Source organism: Pristiophorus japonicus, chromosome 1 (assembly GCF_044704955.1).
Source record: "Pristiophorus japonicus isolate sPriJap1 chromosome 1, sPriJap1.hap1, whole genome shotgun sequence".
In the NCBI taxonomy this organism is placed as follows: Eukaryota; Metazoa; Chordata; class Chondrichthyes; family Pristiophoridae; genus Pristiophorus; species Pristiophorus japonicus.
Genome location: NC_091977.1, coordinates 460,750,383 through 460,770,408, shown reverse-complemented (window position 1 = coordinate 460,770,408; position 20,026 = coordinate 460,750,383).

Genomic DNA, 20,026 nt, shown 5'->3' with positions numbered 1-20,026 from the left:
ACCTTGAATTCTAGCTTCAAACTCAAATATATTGACAAAACACGTTGCATCATTTCATGGCACCACATGAATCATCGTTGGCCTAAGTTGGAATATGCACAGATGATGGTGCCAACTCTCAAACCAATGACACATCCAAAATTTACTTCCAACCCACTTCAGTGATTACAGATGTGACATAAAGTGGGCATGAATAGGCTTTTGCACAACTTCAGAAACCTCGCTTACGCCTGAGAGTTGGGGCGCAACTCTTAGCAGAAGCACACTGTAAAAACACTAGGCACTCCTACATTAAACTTAGAGAAATAAAATTTGGTCCCAATATAGAGCTCCACCTAGTGGACTACTGCTCCACCTAATGGATTACGGTGGTAATGCAATTACTGCTGTAAGTACAGTAAAGGTCACATGATGTATTGGTGCCATCTGATAAAGTATGTTTGTTAGTGATGCCGTAAGAAAATATCATAATTGGCGAACAAGGATAGGATTTCAGGATTCCCTAGCTGAAATTTTTGTTGGTGAATGATCCTGCCAACCAACAGAGTGACTTTGAGATGTTCTTTGTTTTGCAGCACAGCTAAAAATCGAAAGTAAATTATAAGCACACTTGGCTGAACTATCACAGTCCAGATGGCCGTGCCTATGGGAATAATAGGGCATTTGAGTGAGTTCCATCATGACCAGGAGATTTTCGGAGTGTATGTGGAGCAGCTAGAAATGTTTTTCACCACGGAGTCTCCGATGATGAAAACCATAACCGGGTGGTTTTAGAAAGAAAACGGGCTACTTTCTTGACTGAAGCAGGCCTCAAGGTGTATAAAACACTGGAAAAGGTGCTTGTTCCCGTTAAGCCAAAGGACATGCTACTGATGGAGATACAGCACTACAGTCCTGCTCCCCTGAAAATTGCTGAAAGTTATCATTTTGGAATACAAGATCAATTAATTGATGAGAGTATCAGTGAGTAAATTGTTGCTTTAAAGTAGCTATCCATTCACTGTAATTTCAGAAACTATCAGGACCGAGCATTGCGTGACCACTTTGTTTGTGGGATGAAAAATGAAGCAATCAGAAGGAAGTTGTTGACAACCCCTAACTTGACTTTTGAATTAGCTTGTCAAACAGCTATGTTGATGAATATGGCCGACCAATACTCCCGAGAATTTCATGCCATTTCCAGTCACCAGACAACCGAGGCGAATCGCCTGCAGATAGAGCTACGAGGCTACTCAGGAGAGCAAGTGATAGGATATATTACCATACCAGTGAAATACAAGGATCAGTTTCAGAACTTGCCTCTCTTAGCAGTGTTAGGAGACAAGCCTGCCCTAATAGGTAGAAATTGGCTGGGATCACTGAAGCTGGATTGGAATGAGATTTTTCATGTTGAAACGAGATTTGCATCGAAGGATCCATGAGGAAGTATCCTCATCTTGATGTCATCAAGAAGTCCCAGCAGATTGGAAAACTGCAAATGTAACGCCCCTATTTAAAAAAGGAGGCAGACAAAAAGCAGGAAACTATAGACCAGTTAGCCTAATATCTGTGGTTGGGAAAAATTGGAATCCATTATTAAAGAAGCAGTAGCAGGACATTTGGAAAAGCAAAATTCGGTCAGGCAGAGTCAACATGGATTTATGAAGGGAAAGTCATGTTTGACAAATTTGCTGAAATTCTTTGAGGATGTAACGAACAGGGTAGATAAAGGGGAACCAGTGGATGTGGTGTATTTGGAATTCCAAAAGGCATTTGACAAGGTACCACATAAAAGGTTACTGCACAAGATAAAAGTTCACAGGTTGGGGGTAATATGTTAGCATGGATAGAGGATTGGCTAACTAACAGAAATCAGAGAGGTGATGTAAATGGTTCATTCTCTGGTTGGCGACCAATAACTAATGGGGTGCTGCAGGGATCAGTGCTGGAACCCCAACTATTTACAATCTATATTAATGACTTGGAAGAAGGGACTGAGTGTAACGTAGCCAAGTTTGCTGACGATACAAAGATGGGAGCAAAAGCAATGTGTGAGAAGGACACAAAAAATCTGCAAAAGGACATAGACAGGCTAAATGAGTGGGCAAAAATTTGACAGATGAAGTATAATGTTGGAAAGTGTGAGCTCATGCACTTTGGCAGAAAAAAATCAAAGAGCAAGTTATTATTTAAATAGAGAAAGATTGCAAAGTGCTGCAGTATAACGGGACCTCGGGGTACTTGTGCATGAAACACAAAAGGATAGTATGCAGGTACAGAAAGTGATAAGGAAAGCCAATGGAATCTTGGCCTTTATTGCAAAGGGGTGGAGTATAAAAGGGAAGTCATGCTACAGTTATACAGGGTATTGGTGAGGTCACACCAGGAATACTGTGTGCAGTTTTGGTTTCCATATTTATGAAAGGATATACTTGCTATGGAGGCAGTTCAGAGAAGGTTCACTAGATTGATTCCGGAGATGAGGGGATTGACTGGTTGACTTATGAGGAAACGGTGAGTAGGTTGGGCTTCTACTCATTGGAATACAGAAGAATGAGAAGTGATCTTATCGAAACGAATAAGATTATGAGGGGGCTTGACAAGGTGGATGCAGAGAGGATGTTTCCACTGATGGTGGAGAGTAGAACTAGAGGGCATGATCTTAGAATAAGGGGCCACCCTTTTAAAACTGAGATGAGGAATAATTTTTTTCTCTCAGAGGGTTGTAAATCTGTGGAATTCACTGCCTCAGAGAGCTGTGGAAGATGGGACATTGAATAAATTTAAGACAGAAAGAGACAGGTTCTTAAACGACAAGGGGTTATGGGGAACGGGCAGGGAAGTGGAGCTGAGTCCATGATCAGATCAGCCATGATCTTATTGAATGGCGGAGCAGGCTCGAGGGGCCATATGGCCTACTCCTGTTCCTATTTCTTATGTTCTTATGTTCTATCCGAAGGTGTTCTGCAAAACAGGCAGTCCGATCCAAGGCTTCAAAGCGAGTGTCAGGTTACAGATGGATGCTAGACCAGTTTACTGCAAGCCACATCCCGTACCATACGCACTCAAGGAAGAAGTTGAGCAAGAAATTAAAGACTAGATGAGAACATTGTCTCTAAGGTAGAAGTGTTCTATTTTTCATACATTGATGAACTGCTAGTCACAGCTGAAGAGATTGGTAAAGCTACCAAACGTGACCCAATTATGTCAAATGTGTATGATTACATAGCAAATGGCTGGCCAAACCAGGTATCAGAGGAAGACATCTGTCCATACATTGTTCGTAGGAACGAATTATCAGTGGATAAAGGTTGAATCATGTGGGGTGCAAGAGTGGTTATTCCAAATAAGTTCAGGTCCAAATTGTTAGGAGATCTTCATGAGCAGCATTTGGGAATGTGCTTGACCAAGAGTTTTGTTTGCAGTTATTTATGGTGGGCAGGTTTAGATAAAGATATAGAGTACAACATGTCAATCGGTAAGCAAGAAAGCACCATCAGTACCATTACAGCCATTGAAATGGCCTCCCACGATGTGGCAAAGTTTACATGTAGATTTTACAAGAAGGACAACAATTGTTCATTGTGATTGATAGCTATTCGAAATAGGTAGAGGTGTTTCCGGAAAATATCAACAAGTAAAACATTAGACAATTTGTGAAGATTGTTTTCTTCTTATGGCCTCCCAGAAGAAATTGTGTCTGATAATGGGCCGCAATTTTGTTCAGAAGAATTTGAACAGTTCATGAGCAGAAATGGTGTGAAACATACCAAGGTTCCACCGTACAACCCTGCATCAAATGGTGCAGCAGAGCGCACAGTACAAATTGTAAAACATGCCCTCATCATGCAAATGTTGGATCCAAATCAAAAGAAACGGCAGTTGTTGTTGGACCACAAATTAGAAAATTTTCTAATTACTTAGTGTAATACTCCTCATAAAACTACTGGTAGAACACCAGCAGAGTTGTTTCTCAAATATCAGCCACGAACCAGGTTTTCATTGTTAAAGCCAAAATTTGCATAGTCAGTAGAAGAGAAACAATTAAGACAGAAAGTGAATCATGATAGAAGTAGAGTAAGAGAATCATAGAATCATAGAAATGTGCAACACGGAAGGAGGCCATTTCAGCCCACCATGTCCGTGCCGGCTGACCAAGAGCTATCCAGCCTAATTCCACTTTCCAGCTCTTGGTCCATAGCCCTGTAGGTTACAGCAATTTAAGTGCACATCCAAGTATTTTTTAAATATGGTGAGGCACCCAGCATCTCCAAACTTTCCTCATAAACAAAATTCTCCAGACCAGGCAACGTTCTTGTAAATCTCCTCTGCACCCTTTCCAGTGCAATCACAAGTTTCCTGTAATGTGGTGACCAGAACTGCAGACAATATTCCAGCTGCTCTTTGCTCTTGTATTCCCTGCCTCAACTAATAAAGGCATGTATTCCATATGCCTTCTTAACCACCTTATCTATCTGGCCTGCTACCTTTAGGAATCTGTGGATCTGCACTCCAAGGACCGTTTGTTCCTCTACACTTTTCAGTGTCATACCATTTAATGTATATTCCTTTGCCTTGTTAGACCTCCCCAAATGCACTATCTTACACTTATCTGGATTGAATTCCATTTGCCACTGTTCAGCTCACCTGACCAGTACATTGATATCTTGCTGCAATCGTAGCTTTCTTGTTCATTATCAACCACACAGCCTATTTTAGTGTCATCTGCAAACTTCTTAATCATACCCCCAGCATTCAAGTCCAAGTCATTGATATATACTACAAAAAGCAAGGGACCCAGCACTGAGCCCTGCAGAACCCCACTGGATACAGCCTTCCAGTCACAAAAACACCCATCATCCATTACCCTTTGCTTCCTGCCTCTGAGCCAATTTTGTATCCAACTTTCCACTTTGCTCTGGATCTCATGGGTTTTTACTTTTGTGACTAGTCTGCCATGTGGGAACTTATCAAATGCTTTGCTAAAATCCATATACACTACATCATATGTGCTGTCTTCATCGAACCTCCTGGTTACCTCCTCAAAAAATTCAATCAAGTTAGTTAGACACGACCTTCCCTTAACACATCCATGTTGATTAATCCATGGGCTAGAACCTCCACTTTTGAGCTTATTACCCAAAAATGGGCATTATTTCCGGCATGGGCAATAAAAAAGTGTTTTCAGATCGTCGACTTCGCGCCCATTCTCAAAACACCTAGTTTACATTTTTGAAAATGGGCGTTACCGCGAGCGATATCAAATGGTCAGTAGCGTAAAATTTTTTTGACCTTCTGCCGTAAAGTGTGGCCATCCTGAGCAATGGCATGGCAACGTTCGATTCCCGTGATTCAGGAGGTCAAGGGTCACCATGACATGCGCAGAAGAGGAGACAGAGAGAGAGGGAGCTCAGAGGGACTGAAGGCATGGCTGAGTGTGTTGTGGCTGCTTTGGGAGGAAGGAGGGAGACTTTAGAGCATCACAGCAAGTAGGCAAACAAAAAGTAGCTGTTAACAGCCATATATTTGACCAAATTTGCCCTATAATGGAGGCAGAGGAGGAGACTGATGCTGGAGAGAGCAGTGAGGTGGGAGAGGAGCAGATTAGAGGCCGCAAAAGAGCCTGGAGGTTCTCAGACGAGGCAAATGCCTCCCTCCTGCAGGAGGTCGAATCACGCTGGGGTGATTTGACACAGGGAGGATATGCGAAGCCCACCCCAAAGGCCTACCAGAGGATATGGACCGAGATAGCAGAGGTGGTCTCATCGGCGACCAACGAGGTGCGTGAGGGCAACCAATGCCGCAAATGATGGAACGATCTTGTGGGATCCGCAAGAGTAAGTATTACATTGATTTACACGTACTTATGCATTTATATAATTTGATTTGTAAGTCATGAGTGACTATCAGCAGATGTGAGGTCTTTCACTTTGACCTGGAATATTTTACTTAAAGCCTGCGGTCACAGCGTACGTCTTTAGGTAAAGAATTATAATAATCATAATAATCATGATTACATCTATTGGTTATGTTCTGCCCAGAATAAAGTAATGTGATTGAGTACTGTAGACGTGAGTAAGTGTGACCTTAGTCTCTTTATTCTAACTCCAGAGTGTGGGAGGCCTACTTATATACGGTGCTCCCAAGGGATGTTGAGATCCCTTGGGACTCCAACAGATATGCCCTCTGGTGGCGATAGAATGCTGGTTACATAGGGTTACATACATAACAGGTTATGTGTTGTATGTCTGTGACAGTACCTAGCAATGCTATTACGCAATGATCTCATGCCATGTCGTCCTGTCACCTTTTACAGAAGAAGCTATCGACGATGAGGTCCATGTAGAGGCAAATGGGTGGGGGGCCACCAGTCCCTAGCGACATCATTGACATGGAGGAGCGAGTGCTAGCACTCGTGTGGAAGCCACGGATGCATCTGCAGACCCTGAAGTGATGCAACGTTAGTAAAGCTTACACCATTGTGTGATCTAAAGTCAATAGATGCCACACCAACTCATATCCGACCAATCATATATGATAGATTATTTCTAAAAGTGTCATAGAAATAATGCTGGCCTAATGAAAATCATTCCAATCCACAATGCGTTGATGGTCATAAAATGTGATGTCTGCGATGATTTTGAGAGTGGTGGTGCTTTTGTCGTGTATATGCTGTGCACTCACCTTGTCACCCTAGCACCCCTCTCTCCTCTAACAACCTTAATTGTGTCTTGCAGCTCAGCCAGCAACGTGGCCCCAGGTAAGGCCACAGAGGCCAGAAGGTGGGGGCGCGTGGCAGGAGTCGGTGGACAATCCTACATCTGGTGCTGAGGAACTCCGATTGTTACCTGTCAATCCGCTGGGTCAATCTCGACGGATGAGAGCACGGACTTCGAAGAACCTGCATCTTCACGCTCCAGAACCCATTCCACCCCAAGGCCATCTATTGGTCCTCTGGTCATTCCCACTTCTATTCTGGAGGTGCTGGCCCCAAGCACCTCTCCACAGGGCACTCCATTTGTCCCCAGGACAGCGCCAACCCCGCGGAGGCCTCGTGGACGCGGCAGGTCTGTTCCACGAGTGCGACAAGACAGCGGAGAGATGGTTCAGTTGTCCAGGAGGACTGTAGACATTGGTGACCAGCTCATCGAAGCTTGGGGGGCATATCCCGACACCTGGCCACCATGTCCGAGTACATTCCATGCATGGCGGAGTCCCTGGATGTGATAGCCAGGAACACTGCTGCCACAGCCCTCCCAGTGGTCCCAGAGCACGGCACTCCACCCCTAGGTTCGGCACAACCACTACGAACGACAGGTGCGAGCAAGGACCAAGATCCTGCTTCTGCATCAGAGAATGTTGCCCCCTCAGCACCCTCCACTCCCGTACCCGTCCAACCAACGCATCTGCCTTCTTCCCCCCCAATGAGGCACCGCCTGAGGAGCTCCTCGGCCAGGCGCCATGGAGCGAGGAGAGGAAGGGATAGAGGTGGGGAGAATAAGGGGAGGTGGGAAGGAAAGTGAGGTGCATGTGCGCAGGTGATGGCTATGTTATATCTCCATCTGGGTATATGCAATTTGTTGCAATGTATGGGGGCTGGGGACCATGCTCCTGCTTTGCCTTTGTTTTCTGTATTGCTGGACATGTTGACCATGTGATTTATGTCAATGGTCATTTGTTATTGAACCTAACCTTGTTGAGTATTGTCTCAGATAGCTGGACCGTTACACACTGATGATTCCTTACTGTGAAAGGGTTAAATATAACTTAACATCAATCAACGTAAACTTTTACTGGCACCAAGGTGATGGGCACCACTGATGTCTGAGCTGCACATACACAGCAGTGTGTCAGCATTGTCACTCACATCAGCGCTCTTTGGGGCAAATCTTTCTGATATCAGCTCCTCATGTAAGAGTGGAACTTAACAAATGCTAGCCACACCGCTGGCATCCGTCCCTGTTAGTTCCACTTTTTTGTGGGCGTTTTTTTGAGTTAGCGATATTCTGGGCGAAATGTGTGGGAGGTGATGAAATTTACGGTGGGCGATTCCCATGGCCACTAGTTTGGGTAAGTATGTTCTTTACAAAAAAAAACAGTCGCTGGGCGCTATTATTGAATCTCGGCATTAAGTCTATGAGGAAAGTAACGCTGGGCGATAATATGGGCGTTGAATTCGCCTTATTTGCTGATTCCACCCCAAAAAAGTCGGCGTTAAGCCAATTGGGAAAATAACGCTTGGTGATAAGTCGCCTAAAAAAGCCCGTTAGTTTCCATTTTGTGCCAAAATGGGCAATATCTGGGCGTTATACGTAATTTCAGTGGTTAAATGGGTGTTAAGTTAGTGTTAAGCAGGCAAAAAAAGTGGACATTCTAGCCCCATGTCTTTCCAAATTAAGAGTTATCCTTTCCCTCGGGATTTTTCCCAATATTTTTCCCACCACTGGCTGACTGGTCTGTTTTATTCAGTCTATCCCTTTCTCCCTTTTTAAACAAATCTTCATCATTAGCAGTCCTCCAGTCCTCTGGCACCACACCTGCAGCCAGAGAGGAGTGAAAAATGATGGTCAGAGCCTCTGCTGTTTCCGCTTTTATTTCTCTGAACAGCCTGGGATACATTTCATCCAGGCTGGGGATTTATCCACTTTCAAAGCTGCTTAGCCCCTTAATACTTCCTCTATGTTTATCTTGTCTAATATTTCTCACACCTCTTCCTTCATTGCAAAATCTGCATCGCCCCTCTCTTTTCTGAAAAGAGATGCAAAGTATTCATTAAGCATCTTACCCACATCTTCTGCCTCCACACACAGTTATTTTATGGTCTCTAATAGGCACTACTTTTTCTCTAGTGTTCCTCTTGCTCTTAATATATTTATAAAACATCTTTGGGTTTTCCCTAATTTTACTTGCCAACATTCTTTCTTGCTCTTTGCTTTCCTGATATATTTTTTAATTGCACCCCTGCACTTCTTATACTTGTCTAGAGTCTCTGCAGTATTGAGTTCTTGGAATAGAAACATAGAAACATTGAAAATAGGTGCAGGAGTAGGCCATTCGGCCCTTCGAGCCTGCACCGCCATTCAATGAGTTCATGGCTGAACATGCAATTTCAGTACCCCAGTCCTGCTTTCTTGCCATACCCCTTGATCCCCCTAGTAGTAAGGACTACATCTAACTCCTTTTTGAATATATTTAGTGAATTGGCCTCAACAACTTCCTGTGGCAGAGAATTCCACAGGTTCACCACTCTCTGGGTGAAGAAGTTTCTCCTCATCTCGGTCCTAAATGGCTTACCCCTTATCCTTAGACTGTGACCCCTGGTTCTGGACTTCCCCAACATTGGGAACATTCTTCCTGCATCTAACCTGTCAAAACGCGTCAGAATTTTAAACGTTTCTATGAGATCCTCTCTCATTCTTCTGAACTCCAGTGAATACAAACCCAGTTGATCCAGTCTTTCTTGATATGTCAGTCCCGCCATCCCGGGAATCAGTCTAGTGAACCTTCGCTGCACTCCCTCAATAGCAAGAATGTCCTTCCTCAAGTTAGGAGACCAAAACTGTACACAATACTCTAGGTGTCGCCTCACCAAGGCCATGTACAACTGTAGTAACCCCTTGCTGTGAAGGCCAACATGCCATTTGTTTTCTTAACCGCCTGCTGTACCTGCATGCCAACCTTCAATGACTGATGTACCATGACACCGAGGTCTCGTTGCACCTCCCCTTTTCCTAATCTGTCACCATTCAGATAATAGTCTGTCTCTCTGTTTTTACCACCAAAGTGGATAACCTCACATTTATCCTCATTATACTTCATCTGCCATGCATTTGCCCACTCACCTAACCTTTCCAAGTCACTCTGCAGCCTCATAGCATCCTCCTCACAGCTCACACTGCCACCCAACTTAGTGTCATCCGCAAATTTGGAGATACTACATTTAATCCCCTCGTTTAAATCATTAATGTACAATGTAAACAGCTGGGGCCCCAGCACAGAACCTTGCGGTATCCCACTAGTCACTGCCTGCCATTCTGAAAAGTACCCATTTACTCTTACTCTTTACTTCCTGTTTGCCAACCAGTTCTCAATCCACATCAGCACACTACCCCAAATCCCATATTCTTTAACTTTGCACATTAATCTCTTGTGTGGGACCTTGTCGAAGGCCTTCTGAAAATCCAAATACAGCACATCAACTGGTTCTCCCTTGTCCACTCGACTGGAAACATCCTCAAAAAATTCCAGAAGATTTGTCAAGCATGATTTCCCTTTCACAAATCCATGCTGACTTGGACCTATCATGTCACCTCTTTCCAAATGCGTGCTATGACATCCTTAATAATTAATTCCATCATTTTACCCACTACCGATGTCAGGCTGACCGGTCTATAATTCCCTGTTTTCTCTCTCCCTCCTTTTTTAAAAAGTGGGGTTACATTGGCTACCCTCCACTCCATAGGAACTGATCCAGACTGCAATGTTGGAAAATGACTGTCAATGCATCCGCTATTTCCAAGGCCACCTCCTTAAGTACTCTGGGATGCAGTCCATCAGGTCCGAGGGATTTATCGGCCTTCAATCCCATCAATTTCCCCAACACAATTTCCCGACTAATAAGGATTTCCCTCAGTTCCTCCTTCTTACTAGATCTGTCAGAAGCTTCCCTTTTTTTCTTTATCTTACCCTGTATGTCCCTTGACATCCAGAGGGCTCTAGATTTGCTAGCCCCATAGTTTTTTTTAAAGAGAACATACTTGATCTGTACTGTCAGGATCTCCTTCTTGAATGCCTCCCACTGCTCTGACACTGATTTACCATCAAGTAGCCATTTCCAGTCTACTTTGGTTAACTCCCATCTCAGCTCAATAAAATTGGCTTTACCTGAATTGAAAACTTTTTTTCCTGGTCCACCTTTGTCCTTTTTCATAACTACTCTAAATCTTACTGAATTATGATCATTAGTATCAAAATGCTCTCTCACTGATACCCCTTCCACCTGCCCTTCTTCATTCCCCAGAATCAAGTGCAGAACAGCCCCTCCCTTGTTACATACTGGCTAAAGAAGTTCCCTTGAATGCATTTTAGGAATTCCGCACCCTCTGTACCATTCACATTGCTTTTTTCCCAATTAATATTATGATAGTTGAAATCCCCCACTATTACAGCTCTATAGTTTTTGCACTTCAAGAGAGAAGTGGGAAATTGAATCATAAGGTGAGAGTGAAGAACCATCACCATAAATGGTTAAAGTGATTACCAGGAAGAGTAGTGAAGATATGTGGCCCTCACACATATATGGTCAAGATGTTTGATCACGGCAAGGTTAGGTTTGTTCACATTGATCATATTTTACCTACAGATGTGGAAGGAGTTGAATGTTGGAATGATTCAATTATTTCTGATGAGTCAGATAGTCTTGTTACAAGCCTTCTTCTTCGGCAGTCCCTCGGAGTCGAGGATGACTTGCTTTTACACTATGTGACTTATGTGACTGATGAGACCAATGCGGGACCTACAGTCTCTGTCGCAGGTGGGGCAGACGGTGGTTGAAGGGATGGGTGGGTGGGGTGCTTGGGTTGTCGTGCACTCCTTCCGCTGTTTGCGCTTGGCTTTTGTGTGTTCCCTGTGAAGAGACTCGAGGTGTTCGGTGCTTTCCTGGATGCTTCTCCTCCACTTTGAGCAGTCTTGGGCCAGGGATTCCCAGGTGTCAGTGGGGATGTTGCACTTTTTCAAGGAGGCTTTGAGGGTGTCCTTGAAGCATTTCCTCTGCCCACCTGAGATTCACTTGCCGTGTCGGAGCTCTGAGTAGAGCGCTTGTTTTGGGAGTCTCGTGTCGGACATGTGGACAATGTAGCCCGTCCATCGTAGCTGATTGAGCATGGTCAATGCTTCAATGCTGGGGGTGTTAGCCTGGTGCGCCTATCCTGCCAATGGATTGGCAGGATTTTGTGGAGGCAGCGTTGGTGGTAATTCTCCAGTACTTTGAGGTGCCTGCTGTATGTAGTCCATGTCTCTGAAGCATATAGGAGGGTATCACGTTGTCCAAGGCCTCATCATGCATCTTCATAATCGGGTGGCAGTACTGTGTGGTGGGGGCAGGTTGGTAGCGAACCTTTGTCTTATGGATATTTAATGTAAGGCCCATACTCTCGTATGCTTCAGTGAAGGTGTTGACGATGGTTTGGAGTTCGACCTCCGAATTTGCGCAAACATAAGCATCGTCTGCATACTGTAATTCAATGACAGAGGATGGGACGACCTTTCAAGTGTACTGGAGACGACAGAGGTTGAACAATTTCCCATTTGTTCTGTAGATTAGCTCCACTCCAGCGGGGAGCTTATTGAGGGTGAGACAGAGCATTGCAGCAAAAAAGAGCGAGAAGAGCGTTGGTGCGAGGACACAGCCTTGCTTGACCCTGGTCCGCAGGTGTATTGGGTCTGTGATGGATCCATTGGTCAGGATCAAGTAGAGTACCAGTAGCAAATCATACATCAGATGTACTAGAAACAAGTCCAAGAGAAAGTCAGAATTTCAGTCCGAGTCCGAGTCGGGCAGACAAACAGTCTGAAGTTGCAGAGAATCAAAATGTAGGTCAAGGGTTACCCTTGGAGAAAAACTGTCCGAAGGCTTAGCCTAGGATGAATCTAAGGTCAACACCATGTTTGGAAGGTTCTGTTTGAGAGCAAAGGTATCCTCTTCGAGACAGAAAACCAGTGATTAAGTTTGATTTGTAAATATGGCAAAATAAGTCCATGTCTTTTATTGTGTATAACCATGTAAGTTATGTGTAATGATTATTCTGTTATGATTACTTCTTCATTAAGGAGGGAGAAGTGTAATATAGAGCTCCACCTAGTGAACTACTACTCCACCTACTGTGGTAATGCAACCATGCTGTAAATACAACAAAAGTCACATGATGTATTGGAGTTTGTTAGTGATGTCGTAAGAATATATCACAGCAATGAAGTTAGAAACATAGAAATCTGCAGTGCAGAAGGAGGCCATTTCGACCCATCGAGTCCGCGCCAGCCAACAAAGAACCACATGGCCCTCAATCAGCAGCTCTGAAGGTTACACATAAACCGATGAACAATGAACAATGGCGGAAAGGTAAAGAGCACCCGGCCCAATCAGTCCACCCCACACAACTGCGACACACTTTGCATCGAAACATTCTACACTCCACCCCAACCGGAGCCATGTGATCTCCTGGGAGAGGCACAAACCAGATAAAAACCCAGGCCAATTGGGGAAAAGAAATCTGGGAAAATTCCTCTCTGACCCATCCAGGTGATCGAAACTAGTCCAGGAAATCACCCTGGCAGTATTCTATTCCATGCAGTACTTACCATCGTATCTGCGCCAGCCAACAAAGGTTATCCAGTCTAATCCCACTTACCAGCTCTAGGTTTGTAACCCTGCAGGTTACGGCACTTCAAGTGCCCATCCAAGCACTTTTTAAATGTGGTGATGGTTTCTGCATCCACCACCCTTCCAGGCAGTGAGTTCCAGACCCCCACAACCTTCTGCGTGAAGAAGCCTCCCCTCAAATCCCGTCTGAACCTTCCACCAACCACCTTAAAACTATGCCCCCTCATAATTGACCACGCCACTGTGATATATTCTTACGACATCACTAACAAACACACTTTATAAGATGGCTCCAGGGGAAATAGGTCCTTGCTATCCATTATATCCAGGTCCCTCAAAATTTTGTACACCTCAGTGAGGTCTCCGCTCAGCCTCCTCTGTTCCAATGAGAACAAACCCAGCCTATCCAATCTGTCCTCATAACTAAGATTCTCCATTCCGGGCAGCATCCTGTAGGCATTGACTTCCATTATTACTGCTGTAAAGACAACAGATGAACTGAACATTGATGAAGTGATAGCTCTTGTTGTTCATAAATGTGTAACTATTGTAGCAGGAGCTTGTAGGGCCACATAAATGTGATCAATGACACCCTGCAGTTTTGGGAATGCTGCCATTTGGCAAAGATGCTGTTGTTGATTGTCATGGGAAAAGTGATTTAATTGCTTGCTCGGGTGCACACGTGTTTAGTCATCTGGTGGTACAGCTGTGCACTGCAGACTGACTGAGTCCCCTGTAGCACCCAAGAATGAGGCTTAAAGGTTAAGTGCTGTGGTGACTTTGACAAATACTGGCATTGCCATGCCATGTTCGCGAGGTCAGCTTCCAGCATATGGCACAACTCTGTTACAGTCTCCCTCATGAATAATGTTCCACAAAAACGATGGGGTTAATTTTCACCTCCATTACCTGGACAGTAATCTGCTGCAAGGAATTGTCTGCCTGGTTTGGAAACCATCCACATTTCATCCCATTAATTTCAATAGGATGAAAATCAGGTGGGTTCTACAATGAGCAGGCAATCCGCTTTACAAGACTACCACCCAGGCGGTGAAGGTGAAATACGGATAAGCATGTTTCTGCCTCCAGATCCAGATTCTAGGATAACGATAAGCACGAGCTATTTTCCTCTGGTGCAACCTTACTTGCCCGGCAGCCGACCTTTACTATTCCGCTTATTCTTCCAAATAACATAAATCTTAAGGTATTCCCATTGAAATGCTCATGGACCAAATTTAAATTGCAGCAGCTAAAAATTGCAATGCCAAAACTCTTGGGGTAGGTTTTCCACTAGTTTGTGCCTCGTTTTGCAATGCGGTGGGGTGGTAAATGGTGTTTCTGGGTGTCAAACGAGATGTTCAGGATTTAGCGCCAGGCGGAACTTACAGCATTGGTTTTGAGACTGCGTTAAAACTTACCGCCTCGACCTCCGTTTGGACCGTCATGATGACATCAATCATCGTGCAAGACTGCACTAGCGCCCCGGGTGGAACTTTTGGGCCTTATGCCTGATTTAGCGGCCGCTCCAAGAACCGACTGGAAAAACCTGGTGTTCCCATGGTGCAACAGGTGCAATAGCGGCATCTTTAATTGGAAGTCAGAGCATCTTATATCGGAGTTGTCAGATACTGCTTTGGTTGTGTGCCAAACACTGCGTGAGTCTACCCCTGGGAGGACAGACGCACCAACGTTAGCGTCCTCGTCCAGGCCAACATCCCCAGCATTGAAGCACTGACCACACTTGATCAGCTCCGCTGGGCAGGCCACATAGTTCATATGCTAGACACGGGACTCCCAAAGCAAGTGCTCTACTCGGAACTTGTCCATGAAAAACGAGCCAAAGGTGGGCAGCGAAAACGTTACAAGGACATGCTCAAAGCCTCCCTGATGAAGTGCAACATCCCCACTGACACCTGGGAGTCCCTGGCCAAAGACTGCCCTTATGGAGGAAGTGCATCCGGGAGGGCGCTGAGCTCCTCGAGTCTCGTTACCGAGAGCATGCAGAAATCAAACGCAGGCAGCGGAAGGAGCGTGAGGCAAACCAGACTCTCTGCCCACCCATTACTTCAACCGCTGTCTGTCTCACCTGTGAAAGAAACTGGTTCTCGTATTGGACTGTACAGCCACCTAAGAATTCATGCTAAGAGTGGAATCAAGTCTTCCTCGACTCTGAGGGACTGCCTATGATGATGATGATGAGTCTACAGTTTAAATGAGGACTTTCATGTGAGTTAACTCTTTGATAGCCAGGTCGCAAGGGCACAGTACACATGGCAAATTGAATTTAAAGTTCCCAATAAGCAGGGACAGCCAGATGGAGAGGGCTATAGGCTCTGACTGCTTTGCTTCAACGGGGAAGGGGAGGTTTGAGCGAAGCCTTGTGACTGAATGCCACCATGCTGGCTTTTCCACCACTGAATTGGCTGAGATGGATTGGCGAATGATACTTAAGGGGTTGACTGTGGATGGGCAATGGCAGACATTTAGAGACCGCATGGATGAACTACAACAATTGTACATTCCTGTCTGGCATAGAAATAAAAAAGGGAAGGTGGCTCAACCGTGGCTATCAAGGGAAATCAGGGATAGTATTAAAGCCAAGGAAGTGGCATACAAATTGGCCAGAAATAGCAGCGAACCTGGGGACTGGGAGAAATTTAGAACTCAGCAGAGGAGGACAAAGGGTTTGATTAGGGCAGGGAAAATGGAGTATGAGAAGAAGCTTGCAGGGAACATTAAGACGGATTGCAAAAGTTTCTATAGATATGTAAAGAGAAAAAGGTTAGTAAAGACAAATGTAGGTCCCCTGCAGTCAGAATCAGGGGAAGTCATAACGGGGAACAAAGAAATGGCGGACCAATTGAACAAGTACTTTGGTTCGGTATTCACGAAGGAGGACACGAACAACCTTCCGGTTATAAAAGGGGTCGGGGGGTCTAGTAAGGAGGAGGAACTGAGGGAAATCCTTATTAGCCGGGAAATTGTGTTGGGGAAATTGATGAGATTGAAGGCCGATAAATCCCCAGGGCCTGATGGACTGCATCCCAGAGTACTTAAGGAGGTGGCCTTGGAAATAGTGGATGCGTTGACAGTCATTTTCCAACATTCCATTGACTCTGGATCAGTTCCTATGGAGTGGAGGGTAGCCAATGTAACCCCACTTTTTAAAAAAGGAGGGAGAGAGAAAACAGGGAATTATAGACCGGTCAGCCTGACATCGGTAGTGGGTAAAATGATGGAATCAATTATTAAGGATGTCATAGCAGTGCATTTGGAAAGAGGTGACATGATAGGTCCAAGTCAGCATGGATTTGTGAAAGGGAAATCATGCTTGACAAATCTTCTGGAATTTTTTGAGGATGTTTCCAGTAGAGTGGATAAGGGAGAACCAGTTGATGTGGTATATTTGGACTTTCAGAAGGCGTTCGACAAGGTCCCACACAAGAGATTGATGTGCAAAGTTAGAGCACATGGGATTGGGGGTAGTGTACTGACATGGATTGAGAACTGGTTGTCAGACAGGAAGCAAAGAGTAGGAGTAAATGGGTACTTTTCAGAATGGCAGGCAGTGACTAGTGGGGTACCGCAAGGTTCTGTGCTGGGGCCCCAGCTGTTTACACTGTACATTAATGATTTAGATGAGGGGATTAAATGTAGTATCTCCAAATTTGCGGATGACACTAAGTTGGGTGGCAGTGTGAGCTGCGAGGAGGATGCTGTGAGGCTGCAGAGCGACTTGGATAGGTTAGGTGAGTGGGCAAATGCATGGCAGATGAAGTATAATGTGGATAAATGTGAGGTTATCCACTTTGGTGGTAAAAACAGAGAGACAGACTATTATCTGAATGGTGACAGATTAGGAAAAGGGGAGGTGCAAAGAGACCTGGGTGTCATGGTACATCAGTCATTGAAGGTTGGCATGCAGGTGCAGCAGGCGGTTAAGAAAGCAAATGGCATGTTGGCCTTCATAGCAAGGGGATTTGAGTACAGGGGCAGGGAGGTGTTGCTACAGTTGTACAGGGCATTGGTGAGGCCACACCTGGAGTATTGTGTACAGTTTTGGTCTCCTAACCTGAGGAAGGACATTCTTGCTATTGAGGGAGTGCAGCGAAGGTTCACCAGACTGATTCCCGGGATGGCAGGACTGACCTATCAAGAAAGACTGGATCAACTGGGCTTGTATTCACTGGAGTTCAGAAGAATGAGAGGGGACCTCATAGAAACATATAAAATTCTGACGGGGTTAGACAGGTTAGATGCAGGAAGAATGTTCCCAATGTTGGGGAAGTCCAGAACCAGGGGTCACAGTCTAAGGATAAGGGGTAAGCCATTTAGGACCGAGATGCGGAGGAACTTCTTCACCCAGAGAGTGGTGAACCTGTGGAATTCTCTACCACAGAAAGTTGTTGAGGCCAATTCACTAAATATATTCAAAAAGGAGTTAGATGAGGTCCTTACTGCTAGGGGGATCAAGGGGTATGGCGAGAAAGCAGGAATGGGGTACTGAAGTTGAATGTTCAGCCATGAACTCATTGAATGGCGGTGCAGGCTAGAAGGGCCGAATGGCCTACTCCTGCACCTATTTTCTATGTTTCTATGTTTCTATGAATTACAGTATGCAGATGACGCTTGCTTTTGCGCACACTCAGAGGTCGACCTCCAAACCGTCGTCAACACCTTTATCGAAGCTTACGAGACGATGGGCCTTACACTAAACATCCGTAAGATAAAGGTCCTCTACCAACCTGCCCCCATCACACAGTACTGCCTCCCGATTATCAAGATCCATGATGAGGCCTTGGACAACGTGGACCATTTTCCATACCTTGGGAGCCTTCTGTCAACAAGGGCAGATGTCGATGATGAAGTCCAACACCGCCTTCAGTGTACCAATGCAGCCTTTGGTCGCCTGAGGAAAAGAGTGTTTGAAGACCAGGCCCTCAAACCCGGCACCAAGCTCATGGTCTCTAAAGCTGTAGTGGTAGCCTGGAGGAGGAATTCATAGAATGCATACGGGACTGTTTCTTAGAACAGTATGTAACAGAGCCTACAAGGGAGCAAGCCATCTTGGATCTGGTCCTGTGTAATGAGACAGGAAAAATAAACGATCTCCTCGTAAAAGATCCTCTCGGAATGAGTGATCACAATATGGTTGAATTTGTAATACAGATTGAGGATGAGGAAGTTGTATCAGAAACGAGGGTACTATGCTTAAACAAAGGGGACCACAGTGGGATGAGGGCAGAGTTGGCTAAAGTAGACTGGAAACAAGGACTAAACGGCGGCACAATTGAGGAACAGTGGAGGACTTTTAAGGAGCTCTTTCATAGTGCGCAAAAAAATATATTCCAGTGAAAAAGAAGGGCGGCAAGAGAAGTGATAACCAGCCGTGGATAACCAAGGAAATAAAGGAGAGTATCAAATTAAAAACCAATGCGTATAAGGTGGCCAAGGTTAGTGAGAAACTAGAAGATTGGGAAAATTTTAAACAACAGCAAAGAATGACTAAGAAAGCAATAAAGAAAGGAAAGATAGAATACGAAAGTAAACTGGCGCAAAACATAAAAACAGATAGTAAAAGCTTTTACCGATATATAAAACGGAAGAGAGTGACTAAAGTAAATGTTGGTCCCTTAGAAGATGAGAAGGGAGATTTAATAATGGGAAATGTGGAAATGGCTGAGACCTTAAACAATTATTTTGCTTCCGTCTTCACAGTGGAAGACACAAAAACCATGCCAAAATTTGCAGGCCACAGGAATGTGGGAAGGGAGGACCTTGAGACAATCACTATCACTAGGGCAGTAGTGCTGGACAGGCTAATGGGACTGAAAGTAGACAAGTCCCCTGGTCCTGATGAAATACATCCCAGGGTATTAAAAGAGATGGCTGAAGTTATAGCAGATGCATTCGTTATAATCTACCAAAATTCTCTGGACTCTGGGGAGGTACCAGCGGATTGGAGAGCAGCTAATGTAACGCCTCTGTTTAAAAAAGGGGGCAGGCAAAAGGCAGGTAACTATAGGCTGGTTAGTTTAACATCTGTAGTGGGGAAAATGCTTGAAACTATCATTAAGGAAGAAATAGCGGGACATCTGGATAGGAATAGTGCAATCAAGCAGACGCAGCATGGATTCATGAAAGGGAAATCATGTTTAACTAACTTACTGGAATTCTTTGAGGATATAACGAGCATGGTGGATAGAGGTGTACCGATGGATGTGGTGTATTTAGATTTCCAAAAGGCATTCGATAAGGTGCCACACAAAAGGTTACTACAGAAGATAAAGGTACGCGGAGTCAGAGGAAATGTATTAGCATGGATAGAGAATTGGCTGGCGAACAGAAAGCAGAGAGTCGGGATAAATGGGTCCTTTTCCGGTTGGAAATCAGTGGTTAGTGGTGTGCCACAGGGATCAGTGCTGGGACCACAACTGTTTACAATATACATAGATGACCTAGAAGAGGGGACAGAGTGTAGTGCAACAAAATTTGCAGATGACACAAAGATTAGTGGGAAAGCGGGTTGTGTAGAGGACTCAGAGAGACTGCAAGGAGATTTGGATCGGTTAAGCGAATGGGCTAAGGTTTGGCAGACGGAATACAATGTCGGAAAGTGTGAGGTCATCCACCTTGGAAAAAAAAACAGTAAAAGGGAATATTATTTGA